Raw genomic sequence first — 14,195 nt, 5'->3', positions numbered from 1 at the left:
AACAAATTCAAATCTCGCGCTAGTGAGGTTAAGTTGGTAGCACTGAGGTTTAGGCCCGTCAAGATGGCTGCACTGAGGTTTGCGATACCTTGTTGTCTGTCAAAAAGCACCTGGCTGTCAAAAAACACGTGGCTTTGTTTACCGATTCAAATCTCGCGCTAGTTAGGTTAAGTTGGTACCACTGAGGTTTTAGGCCCGTCAAGATGGCAGTACTGAGGTTAGCGATGCTTTGTTGTCTGTCAAAAAGCACGTGGCTTTGTTTACCGATTCAAATCTCGCGCTAGTTAAGTTAAGTTGGTACCACTGAGGTTTAGGCCCGTCAAGATGGCAGCAGTGAGGTTAGCGATGCGTTGTTGTCGATGACAGCTGTCAAAAAGCACGTGGCTTTGTTTACATATTCAAATCTCGCGCCAAAATTCAAATTTCCCGCCAAAATTTGAAAATCCCGCGGGAGGTGGAGGCCTTTCCCGAGAGCCGAAGGAGGAGGTGGCGGCCGAACTGTCCTATTTACACTACTATTAAATCCCCAGCACATTTGGTCCCCAACAATTCAAAAATCCAAACGGCAACAAAATGTACAAGTCACATGTGGCGATAAAGACCCTTACATTCGGATATGTCCCCTTATTCGTAATGCTGACAAGGTTACTTCGCCAGCAAATACAACTAAGATTTCCAGAATTAATTTGAGTCTAATACTTGACTTTACGCTATTTCGAAATACGGTTTTGATAGTATGAATAAATAAATTACGTAATGAATTCATCATCTTTTTAGGAAAGAACAAATTTAACTAACACCGAAGAAATGATTTCTCTAGCATATGCTTTCAATTTATTAACTGACTTATGTGGTCATTCATTGACAGTGAAGTCTGGAGAATAATTTACTTAATTATTAATTATTTATTTTTGCCAACCACGTTATGGTATTCTTGTATTGGAGATAAAAACATATTTACCGCAAAATACCAGGAATTATGTATTTACTTCATTATGTCAATCATCTGGTCCTAACTCAAAGTTATTTACATTACATCCTAAACAAATCTGAAGCTTGGGTAATTCTTATCATAATATAATCCTACATCATGTACATTCACATATATATTATAGTAAACGAACGTTAAATTAACCTTATAAATTAGTTACAATACTTTCGACACACCTTGGAATATTCAACAACATGAGTACGGTCCCTCGTTGGACACCTCTCATGTGAATCACTCCAACAACAACAGCAAGAACAACATCGACATCACACAAAAATATAAGTGCGAAAGAAGTTTCAATTAAGAATAAATAATCAACAACTGAAATTATTTGCTCTTCCCTTGGAATATCCAAAAACGTGAGTACGGCTCCTCCTTAGACACCTCTCATGTGGGTCACTCCAACACGAACAGACAAGGTGATCTATCTTGTCACCTTAAAATGAATACTTGAATTAAAGTAAATCTGTCTCCCTGGAATTACTCCCGTCATTTAAAAACAATTATGCCCGGTTTCGCCAACCTTCGTCAAGGGAGATGACGATCGTCAAATATTTGATCATCCGTAAAATCCACTTTTTACGTTTCTTCAACATCCATTTTCACTGATGATCATCAAATTGTTCCTCAACTTTGAAGATTGGATTTTCGTTCGTCAACTCACTAGAACCAGGGCTTCTCAAACGCCCAAAATCTCACGCAAGCAAACTGAGTCGCAGAGTTCTTGTGCACAGTGCACCGGTCCCACTCGGCTCGGCTCGGATCAACGCTTCGTCTCTGGGCTACTCGGCTAAGCTCGGCTCAACTCGGCTCAACTCGGCTCGGATTTCGAGCGCTACCGAGCAAGTGAGGTAGAGGGAGACAGGCGGGGCGAACGAGTCAGGCGTGGGGAAAGAGAGAGCGAAGTCGTCTTTTTCACCGTGCACAGCGCAATGCACTGGTGCATGCACCCTGAGAGGCCCCGCAGTAGACGATTCTCAAGTTAATTAAAATGGCTACCATGCTGTAAACATGCTGTTACGTTTATTGCAATTTAAATAAGTATACGGAAAGATCTGTTTATCCTTTTTAAGGGAAAATGTACTGAACGTCAATTATTAGTGTGCTCATTTATATGTTTAAGCCCATAGTGCAAAATGGGAGAGAATCTCGGCGCTGAGATTATATATATATAGAACTGTTGGAGAATCTTGGACCTGAACGAGTAATTATAGAATGAAATAACTATTTCCACTGGATGGATGATTCAAAATTTATTAAGAGGTACAGACTTTCTAAACAAGTTACCTTGAAATTATTAGAAGAAATTGATGCAAGTCTTCAATATCCCACTAATATGAATAGACCACTCACTTCTATCCACCTATGGCTTCTGAAACTGGCTCGTTTCAAATAGTAGTTGGAGATACAAATGGAGTTTCAAAAGCTACAAAGTAGAAATATCAAGAATGTGTCTGAATCAATCGCCTACTTAAGACATTACTATGTTTGGTATCCGACTCGTTGGCTGAACGGTCAGCGTACTGGCCTTCGGTTCAGAGGGTCCCGGGTTCGATTCCCGGCCGGGTCGGTGATTTTAACCTTAATTGGTTAATTTCAATGGCACGGGGCTGGGTGTATGTGTTGTCTTCATCATCATTTCATCCTCATCACGACGCGCAGGTCGCCTACGGGGGTCATATAGAAAGACCTGCACCTGGCGACCCGAACCCTTCCTGGGATATCCCGGCACTAAAAGCCATACGACATTTCATTATGTTTGGTTTCGTAGTAGAGATGAAGTACGTGCTGTTACTCAGGAATTTAACTGTATATGTAATTTTCCGGGTGTAATAGGGCAACTGACTGTACTCATGTAGCAATAGTCTCCTGGTGGTCATAACGCGGAAGTGTTTCGCAACAGGAAATAGCATTTTTCCGTTAAGGTTCAGACAATTTCAGACGCGAATCTACTGATTAAAAATGTAGTAGCACGATGGCCCGGCTCGGTACATGATATCTTCATTTTTGATAACACAGAAATCAGAATGATGTTCGAAACAGGAAGAATACCAGAAGGGCATTTATTCGGTATGGTTACTGCTTATCCCCCTATATTAGTAGTATAATTTTATGGTTCTGGCGCCACCGCCACCTCCGGCTCCCAGTGGCCGCCTCCACCTCAGCCAGAGGCCTCTTCCAGTACTGCCAACTTAACCTAACTAGCGCGACAGTACTGCCAACTTAACCTAACTAGCGCGAAATTTGAATTTGTAAACAAAGCCACGTGCTTTTTGACAGCTGTCATCGACAACAACGCATCGCTAACTTCACTGCTGCCATCTTGACGGGCCTAAACCTCACTAGTGCCAACTTAACCTCACTAGCGTGAGGTAAACAAAGCCACGTGTTTTTTGACAGCCACGTGCTTTTTGACAGATTTGTAAACAAAGCCACGTGCTTTTTGACAGACAACAACGCATCGCAAACCTCAGTACTGCTATCTTGATGGACCTAAACCTTAGTGGTACCAACTTAACCTCACTAGCGCGAGGTAAACAAAGCCACGTGCTTTTTGACAGCCACGTGCTTTTTGACAGATTGGTAAACAAAGCCACGTGCTTTTTGACAGACAACAACGCATCGCTAATCTCAGTACTGCCATCTTGACGGGCCTAAACCTTAGTGGTACCAACTTAACCTAACTAGCGCGAGGTAAACAAAGCCACGTGCTTTTTGACAGCCACGTGCTTTTTTGACAGCTGTCATCCGCCATCTTTGAGCACTGTGCTGCCCTCTATATCGCAGTAGCTGCAAAATTCGTCACCTGTCATCGACAGTGCTGCCATCTTGACGGGTCTAAACCTTAGTGCTACCAACTTAACCTAACTAGCGCGAGGTAAACAAAGCCACGTGCAGCTGTCATCCGCCATCTTTGAGCACAGTGCTGCCCTCTTTAGCTACTTACCTTTGAAATGTGGTGGCGGATAATTTGAAAAATGCTTTTTTGACAGCAGCCATCTTGCATCGCAAACCTCAGTGCTGCCCTCTTTAGCTAGTTACCTTTGAAATGTGGTGGCAGGCAATTCCACGTGACAGCAGCCATCTTTAATCAAGAGAGCACCGTGCTGCCCTCTATGTGGTGGCGGCAAATTAAAAAATTCCACGTGCTCTTGTTTGAAAACAAACTCACGTGCTTTTTTTTGACAGCTGTCATCTGCCATCTTTAATCAACAGAGCACAGTGCTGCCCTCTTTAGCGATTCCACATGACAGCAGCCATCTTTAATCAAGAGAGCACTGTGCTGCCATCTTTAGCTAGATACCTTTGAAATGTGGTGGCGGCAAATTGAAAAATTCTACGTGCTCTTGTTTGAAAACAAACTCACGTGCTTTTTTGACAGCTGTCGTGCAGCTGTCATCCGCCATCTTTGAGCATAGTGCTGCCCTCTTTAGCTACTTACCTTTGAAATGTGGTACGTCATCCGCCATCTTGCATCGCAAACCTCAGTGCCGCCCTCTATGTGGTGGCAGACAATTCTACGTGACAGCAGCCATCTTTGAGCACAGCGCTACCCCTCTTTGTGGCGGCGGGAAATTCCACGTGCTTTACAAACCTATATGCTCTTCTGACAGCTGTCATCCGCCATCTTTAATCCAGAGAGAACAGTGCTGCCCTCTATGTGGTGGCGGTAAATTCCACGTGCTTTACAAACCTATATGCTTTTCTGACAGCTGTCATCCGCCATCTTTAATCCAGAGAGAAGAGTGCTGCCCTCTATGTGGTGACGGTAAATTCCACGTGCTCTTGTTTGGAAACAAAGCCATGTGCAGCTGTCATCCGCCATCTTTAATCACCGCGCTGCCCTCTATGTGGTGACGGCAAATTCCACGTGCTCTTGTTTGGAAACAAAGCTATGTGCTTTTTTGACAGCTGTCATCCGCCATCTTTAATTACCGCGCTGCCCTCTATGTAGTGACGGCAAATTCCACGTGCTTTACAAACCCATGTGCTTTTTTGACAGCTGTCATCCGCCATCTTTAATCCAGAGAGAACAGTGCTGCCCTCTATGTGGTGACGGCAAATTCCACGTGCTTTACAAACCCATGTGCTTTTTTGACAGCTGTCATCCGCCATCTTTAATCACCGTGCTGCCCTCTATGTGGTGACGGCAAATTCCACGTGCTTTACAAACCTATGCGCTTTTCTGACAGCCGTCATCCGCCATCTTTGAGAACAGTGCTGCCCTCTATGTGGTGGTGGTAAATTCCACGTGCTTTACAAACCTATGCGCTTTTCTGACAGCTGTCATCCGCCATCTTTAATCACCGTGCTGCCGGGTGACGGCAAATTCCACGTGCTCTTGTTGGGAACTTGCGTCAGGAAGGGCATCCGGCCGTAAAACAATAGTTCGTGATTTAAAATCTAAGAAGTGGATCTAGCTGTAAATCCCCGATTCCCGTGTTAGACGTTGTAAAACAGATTCTTAATCCGAGTTGTCAGGAAGGGCAACCGGTCGTAAAACTATAGTGTATGAGGTTAGATACTGCTAGTTTTGCATCAGGAAGGACAACTCAACACATTCATGTGATTTAAACACATTTTTATTCCCAAGAGAATCGAACCCGAGACTACCGGGTGAGAGGCATGCATACTGTAGGCTATAGATTTGTTCTACAGTCCTCGAAGTATCGGCACAGTCATTCTGAGCGAGTTGTGTGGAATGCGCGTGTTAGCTGAAATTGTACACGTATCTTCCGGCTCGACCTTGAGCGAGGACACTACATGCTGACAAGCGGCTTGTAACTCGCGAACGTCTTCTTAGCTGAGTACCATTCAAGCTCTTAAAACACAGTATAATTAAGGTTGTAAAATATTCTGAAATAGTCCTCCTCTGTAGTGCAGTAGTTAGCTGCTACCCTCGGAGGTCCGAGTTCGATTCCTGGCTCTGCCACGGAATGTGTAGCATTTAGCCTATGTAAGTTCCTAACGTAAACTATCATGATTGTACGGAGAGGTTAAAACACACACAGTGCCTACTCCTATCGAAAGAACCTGCACGGTACCGGCATGTAGGCTTCTCCTGGTGAAGGAGCTTGCACATGGTTTAACGCCTCCTATCAACAGCCCTTACTTAATGCTGGCTTTTTTGCACACCCCGCCTCACACCATAGTTTTATACGACCGGCTGCCCTTCCTGACTAGGATTTTAAATCGCAGTATACGTGATAAATTTGTTGTAGCGGGTTTTATAACTAGATATCCCGGTACCGATACATAGTCTACTCCACTGAAGAAGCCTGCACAAGGCTTATTGCCTCCATCCGGCAAATGAATCAGCATCAACACTCTTGTACTCAAAAAATCATTTTCGAAGGAGTCTGCACAAGGTTTAACGTCCCCATCAACAGCCCTTACTTATTGCTAGCTTTTTTTTGCACGCCCCGCCTCACACCATAGTTTCATACGACCGGCTGCCCTTCCTGACTAGGATTTTAAATCGATATCCCTACATAGCCTACTCCTACCGAAGAAGGCAGCTTAACGCCTCCATCCAACAAATGAATCACACTCAAACACTCTTCAATCATTCTCGCTACTTCGGAAGATAGCGGGTTCGAACTGGAAGCCGTAAATGCTAGGTGAGGGACCTGCGCGATCGTCATAACATGATCTAGCTAGATGCCCTTCCCGACGGCATAAGTTACCAGGATTTGAATCGCGTACCCCGACTAGAAGAAGCCTGCGCATAGCTTAACGCCTCCATCCGACGAATGAATCACCCTCAACACTCTCCAATCATTCTCGCTACTTCAGAAGATAGCGGGTTCGAACTAGAAGCCGTAAATGCTAGGCGAGGGGTCTGCGCGATCGTCATTACATGATCCAACTTTAGCTCAATACCTACAGGTAAGGAATACCGCGTATGTACCCTCGAGAAGTCGAGGATCACACGCTAACTTTCTAAGGCTCGAACTCTTAAATTCTGACACCTCGGCATCAACAGGAGGTTCGAATACGTCAGCCTGCAGGTAGGAGCTCTTGTTTGCATTCGTCCCGACTGTACCCGCAGTTTGTCAGCGATTTTTTCACATCCGGTTGGTAATAAGCAGAATATTTAGCCGCTGCAGTCTGCGCGAAGTGCTCACAGTTCTCTGTATGCGTTTATTACGTACACACACATCTCCCGTCTGCTGTGAATATTATTCTTCAGCCTTTATCTTAAGGTAAGCTAGAACTGTTAATTACCTTTTTTTATTTGCAAAGCAACTTCTACGCTAGAAATCTACATTCATATATGTTTGTTCTTTTTTAGGTACCGTTCGAAAGTACGCAACAATTTTATTCATCCGAGTAACAGTCTGCAGCACGTGCATTTTTAAGGTATGTTTTCGAACTTTGAGTTGTAAAGATAATTAGGTTAGATGATGCACCCTACACTACATTCATATATGTTTCTTCTTTTTTTTTAGGTACGACCAGAATATTATCATTCGAGTTTCAGGCTTGAACGCACGCATTTTATACATCCGAGTAACAGTTTGCAGCGCGAAGATTTTAAGGTATGTCTGACCTCTATTCGTTGAAACTTGGTTTCTTCTAAAACATCGTAACTTTAGTCTATTGATAAATAGTTGTTCTCTTTAATCTACATACTATAGACGAGGTGCGTGCATAGCTATGTCTGCCCTCAACAGGCTTAAACTTGGTTTCTTCTATAACTTTAAGCTATTCATAAATAATTGTTCTCTTCAACTTACATACTATAGACGTGGTATAATTTCAAACACGCACACATAGCTATGTCCGTTCTCAACAGGCTTAAACTTGGTTTCTTCCGAACATCGTAACTTTAAGCTAATCATAAATAGTTGTTCTCTTTAATCAACATACTATAGACGTGGTATGATTTCAAACACGTACACATAGCTATGTCTGCCCTCAACGGGCTGAAAGTTGGTTTCTTCTGTAACTTTAAGCTAATCATAAATAGTTGTTCTCTTTAATCTACATACTATAGACGTGGTATAATTTCAAACACGTACACATAGCTATGTCCGTCCTCAACAGGCTTAAACTTGGTTTCTTCTGTAACTTTAAGCTAATCATAAATAGTTGTTCTCTTTAATCTACATACTATAGACGTAGTATAATTTCAAACACGCACACATAGCTATATCCGTCCTCAACAGGCTTAAACTTGGTTTCTTCCGTAACTTTAAGCTGTTCATAAATAATTGTTCTCTTCAACCTACATACTATAGACGAGGTGCGTACATAGCTATGTCCGTCCTCAACAGGCTTAAACTTGGTTTCTTCCGAACATCGTAACTTTAGTCTATTGATAAATAGTTGTTCTCTTTAATCTACATACTATAGACGTGGTATAATTTCAAACACGTACACATAGCTATGTCTGCCCTCAACAGGTTGAAAGTTGGTTTCTTCCGTAACTTTAAGCTATTCATAAATAATTGTTCTCTTCAACCTACATACTATAGACGTGGTATAATTTCAAACACGCACACATAGCTATGTCCGTCCTCAACAGGCTTAAACTTGGTTTCTTCCGTAACTTTAAGCTATTCATAAATAATTGTTCTCTTCAACCTACATACTATAGACGAGGTGCGTACATAGCTATGTCCGTCCTCAACAGGCTTAAACTTGGTTTCTTCTGAACATCGTAACTTTAGTCTATTGATAAATAGTTGTTCTCTTTAATCTACATACTATAGACGTAGTATAATTTCAAACACGCACACATAGCTATGTCCGCCCTCAACAGGTTGAAAGTTGGTTTCTTCCGAACATCGTAACTTTAAGCTAATCATAAATAGTTGTTCTGTTTAATCAACATACTATAGACGTGGTATGATTTCAAACACGTACACATAGCTATGTCTGCCCTCAACAGGCTGAAACTTGGTTTCTTCCGTAACTTTAAGCTATTCATAAATAATTGTTCTCTTCAACCTACATACTATAGACGTGGTATAATTTCAAACACGCACACATAGCTATGTCCGTCCTCAACAGGCTTAAACTTGGTTTCTTCCGAACATCGTAACTTTAAGCTAATCATAAATAGTTGTTCTCTTTAATCAACATACTATAGACGTGGTATGATTTCAAACACGTACACATAGCTATGTCTGCCCTCAACGGGCTGAAAGTTGGTTTCTTCTGTAACTTTAAGCTAATCATAAATAGTTGTTCTCTTTAATCTACATACTATAGACGTGGTATAATTTCAAACACGTACACATAGCTATGTCCGTCCTCAACGGGCTTAAACTTGGTTTCTTCTGTAACTTTAAGCTAATCATAAATAGTTGTTCTCTTTAATCTACATACTATAGACGTAGTATAATTTCAAACACGCACACATAGCTATGTCCGTCCTCAACAGGCTTAAACTTGGTTTCTTCCATAACTTTAAGCTATTCATAAATAATTGTTCTCTTCAACCTACATACTATAGACGAGGTGCGTACATAGCTATGTCCGTCCTCAACAGGCTTAAACTTGGTTTCTTCCGAACATCGTAACTTTAGTCTATTGATAAATAGTTGTTCTCTTTAATCTACATACTATAGACGTGGTATAATTTCAAACACGTACACATAGATATGTCTGCCCTCAACAGGTTGAAAGTTGGTTTCTTCCGAACATCGTAACTTTAAGCTAATCATAAATAGTTGTTCTCTTTAATCAACATACTATAGACGTGGTATGATTTCAAACACGTACACATAGCTATGTCTGCCCTCAACAGGCTGAAAGTTGGTTTCTTCCGAACATCGTAACTTTAAGCTAATCATAAATAGTTGTTCTCTTTAATCTACATACTATAGACGAGGTGCGTACATAGCTATGTCCGTCCTCAACAGGCTTAAACTTGGTTTCTTCCGAACATCGTAACTTTAGTCTATTGATAAATAGTTGTTCTCTTTAATCTACATACTATAGACGTGGTATAATTTCAAACACACACATAGCTATGTCCGTCCTCAACAGGCTTAAACTTGGTTTCTTCTGTAACTTTAAGCTAATCATAAATAGTTGTTCTCTTTAATCTACATACTATAGACGTGGTATAATTTCAAACACGTGCACATAGCTATGTCCGTCCTCAACAGGCTGAAACTTGGTTTCTTCTGTAACTTTAAGCTAATCATAAATAGTTGTTCTCTTTAATCTACATACTATAGACGTGGTATAATTTCAAACACACACACACACACATAGCTATGTCCGTCCTCAACAGGCTTAAACTTGGTTTCTTCTGTAACTTTAAGCTATTCATAAATAATTGTTCTCTTCAACCTACATACTATAGACGTGGTATAATTTCAAACACGCACACATAGCTATGTCCGTCCTCAACAGGCTTAAACTTGGTTTCTTCCGTAACTTTAAGCTATTCATAAATAATTGTTCTCTTCAACCTACATACTATAGACGAGGTGCGTACATAGCTATGTCCGTCCTCAACAGGCTTAAACTTGGTTTCTTCTGAACATCGTAACTTTAGTCTATTGATAAATAGTTGTTCTCTTTAATCCTCGCGCTATAGACGTAGTATAATTTCAAACACGCACACATAGCTATGTCCGCCCTCAACAGGTTGAAAGTTGGTTTCTTCCGAACATCGTAACTTTAAGCTAATCATAAATAGTTGTTCTGTTTAATCAACATACTATAGACGTGGTATGATTTCAAACACGTACACATAGCTATGTCTGCCCTCAACAGGCTGAAACTTGGTTTCTTCCGTAACTTTAAGCTATTCATAAATAATTGTTCTCTTCAACCTACATACTATAGACGTGGTATAATTTCAAACACGCACACATAGCTATGTCCGTCCTCAACAGGCTTAAACTTGGTTTCTTCCGAACATCGTAACTTTAAGCTAATCATAAATAGTTGTTCTCTTTAATCAACATACTATAGACGTGGTATGATTTCAAACACGTACACATAGCTATGTCTGCCCTCAACGGGCTGAAAGTTGGTTTCTTCTGTAACTTTAAGCTAATCATAAATAGTTGTTCTCTTTAATCTACATACTATAGACGTGGTATAATTTCAAACACGTACACATAGCTATGTCCGTCCTCAACGGGCTTAAACTTGGTTTCTTCTGTAACTTTAAGCTAATCATAAATAGTTGTTCTCTTTAATCTACATACTATAGACGTAGTATAATTTCAAACACGCACACATAGCTATGTCCGTCCTCAACAGGCTTAAACTTGGTTTCTTCCATAACTTTAAGCTATTCATAAATAATTGTTCTCTTCAACCTACATACTATAGACGAGGTGCGTACATAGCTATGTCCGTCCTCAACAGGCTTAAACTTGGTTTCTTCCGAACATCGTAACTTTAGTCTATTGATAAATAGTTGTTCTCTTTAATCTACATACTATAGACGTGGTATAATTTCAAACACGTACACATAGATATGTCTGCCCTCAACAGGTTGAAAGTTGGTTTCTTCCGAACATCGTAACTTTAAGCTAATCATAAATAGTTGTTCTCTCTAATCAACATACTATAGACGTGGTATGATTTCAAACACGTACACATAGCTATGTCTGCCCTCAACAGGCTGAAAGTTGGTTTCTTCCGAACATCGTAACTTTAAGCTAATCATAAATAGTTGTTCTCTTTAATCTACATACTATAGACGAGGTGCGTACATAGCTATGTCCGTCCTCAACAGGCTTAAACTTGGTTTCTTCCGAACATCGTAACTTTAGTCTATTGATAAATAGTTGTTCTCTTTAATCTACATACTATAGACGTGGTATAATTTCAAACACACACACATAGCTATGTCCGTCCTCAACAGGCTTAAACTTGGTTTCTTCTGTAACTTTAAGCTAATCATAAATAGTTGTTCTCTTTAATCTACATACTATAGACGTGGTATAATTTCAAACACGTGCACATAGCTATGTCCGTCCTCAACAGGCTGAAACTTGGTTTCTTCTGTAACTTTAAGCTAATCATAAATAGTTGTTCTCTTTAATCTACATACTATAGACGTGGTATAATTTCAAACACACACACACACACATAGCTATGTCCGTCCTCAACAGGCTTAAACTTGGTTTCTTCTGTAACTTTAAGCTAATCATAAATAGTTGTTCTCTTTAATCTACATACTATAGACGTAGTATAATTTCAAACACGCACACATAGCTATGTCTGCCCTCAACAGGTTGAAAGTTGGTTTCTTCCGAACATCGTAACTTTAAGCTAATCATAAATAGTTGTTCTCTTCAATCCTCATACTATAGACGTGGTATAATTTCAAACACGCACACGTAGCTATGTCTATCCTCAACAGGCTTAAACTTGGTTTCTTCCGAACATCGTAACTTTAGTCTATTGATAAATAGTTGTTCTCTTTAATCCTCGCGCTATAGACGTGGTATAATTTCAAACACATGCACATAGCTATGTCTGCCCTCAACAGGCTGAAACTTGGTTTCTTCTAAAACATCGTAACTCTAAGCAATTGATAAATAGTTGTTCTCTTTAATCCACATACTATAGACGTGGTATAATTTCAAACACATGCACATAGCTATGTCTACCCTCAACGGGTTGAAACTTGGTTTCTTCCGAACATCATAACTTTAAGCAATTGATAAATAGTTGTTCTCTTTAATCAACATAATATAGACGGGGTATAATTTCAAACACGTACACATAGCTATGTCTATCCTCAACGGGCTGAAACTTGGTTTCTTCTGTAACTTTAAGCTAATCATAAATAGTTGTTCTCTTTAATCTACATACTATAGACGTGGTATAATTTCAAACACGCGCACATAGCTATGCCTGCCCTCAACAGGTTGAAACTTGGTTTCTTCCGAACATCGTAACTTTAGTCTATTGATAAATAGTTGTTCTCTTTAATCTACATACTATAGACGTAGTATAATTTCAAACACGCACACATAGCTATGTCTGCCCTCAACAGGTTGAAAGTTGGTTTCTTCCGAACATCGTAACTTTAGTCTATTGATAAATAGTTGTTCTCTTTAATCCTCGCGCTATAGACGTGGTATAACTTCAAACACATGCACATAGCTATGTCTACCCTCAACAGGCTGAAACTTGGTTTCTTCTAAAACATCGTAACTTTAAGCAAATCATAAATAATTTTTCTCTTTAATCTACATACTATAGACGTGGTATAATTTCAAACACGCACACGTAGCTATGTCTATCCTCAACAGGCTTAAACTTGGTTTCTTCCGAACATCGTAACTTTAAGCAATTGATAAATAGTTGTTCTCTTTAATCCACATACTATAGACGAGGTATAATTTCAAACACGCGCACATAGCTATGTCTGTCCTCAACAGGCTGAAACTTGGTTTCATCTAAAACATCGTAACTTTAAGCTAATCATAAATAGTTGTTCTCTTTAATCCACATACTATAGACGGGGTATAATTTCAAACACGCACACGTAGCTATGTCTATCCTCAACAGGTTGAAACTTGGTTTCTTCCGAACATCGTAACTTTAGAGTATTGGTAAATAGTTGTTCTCTTTCAATCTTTCATGCTGTAGATGAGGTTAATCTTATAATTTCAAACTCACAGCAATGTCTGACCTGTACAGGTTCAAACTTGGTTTCTTCCGAACATAGCAACTTTAGTCTATAGATAAATAGTTATTCTCTTCAATCTTTCACGCTGTAGAAGAGGTTAATCTTATAATTTCAAACTCACAGCCATGTCTGACCTCTATAGGTTGAAACTTGCTTTCTTCCGAACATAGCAACTTTAGTCTATAGATAAATAGTTATTCTCTTCAATCTTTCATGCTGTAGAAGAGGTTAATCTTATAATTTCAAACTCACAGCCATGTCTGACCTCTATAGGTTGAAACTTGCTTTCTTCCGAACATCGTAACTCTAGGCTAGCACACTTACCCTTTTATATCCTATTATTACTATGTGTGATGCAAGTGCTAACGCTACATTTATTCTTTTTAGAAAAACCATGGAGAAGATTAACCAGCTAGGTCATATTTCAACTCCAACTACCAAGCCGTTATTAAGTCTACCGCTAAATGAGCAATTTAAAGTAATTTCACTACGAAGATTAAAAACGAAATTTGGAGAAAGGATTTTATGTGTCTACGAAGACTTTCAAGTTTTTTTACCTAATAGATTTAGCATGCTAACTGA

This window comes from Anabrus simplex, chromosome 2, assembly GCF_040414725.1.
Source record: "Anabrus simplex isolate iqAnaSimp1 chromosome 2, ASM4041472v1, whole genome shotgun sequence".
Lineage (NCBI taxonomy): Eukaryota > Metazoa > Arthropoda > Insecta > Orthoptera > Tettigoniidae > Anabrus > Anabrus simplex.
Note: the sequence above shows the minus strand (reverse complement) of the source record.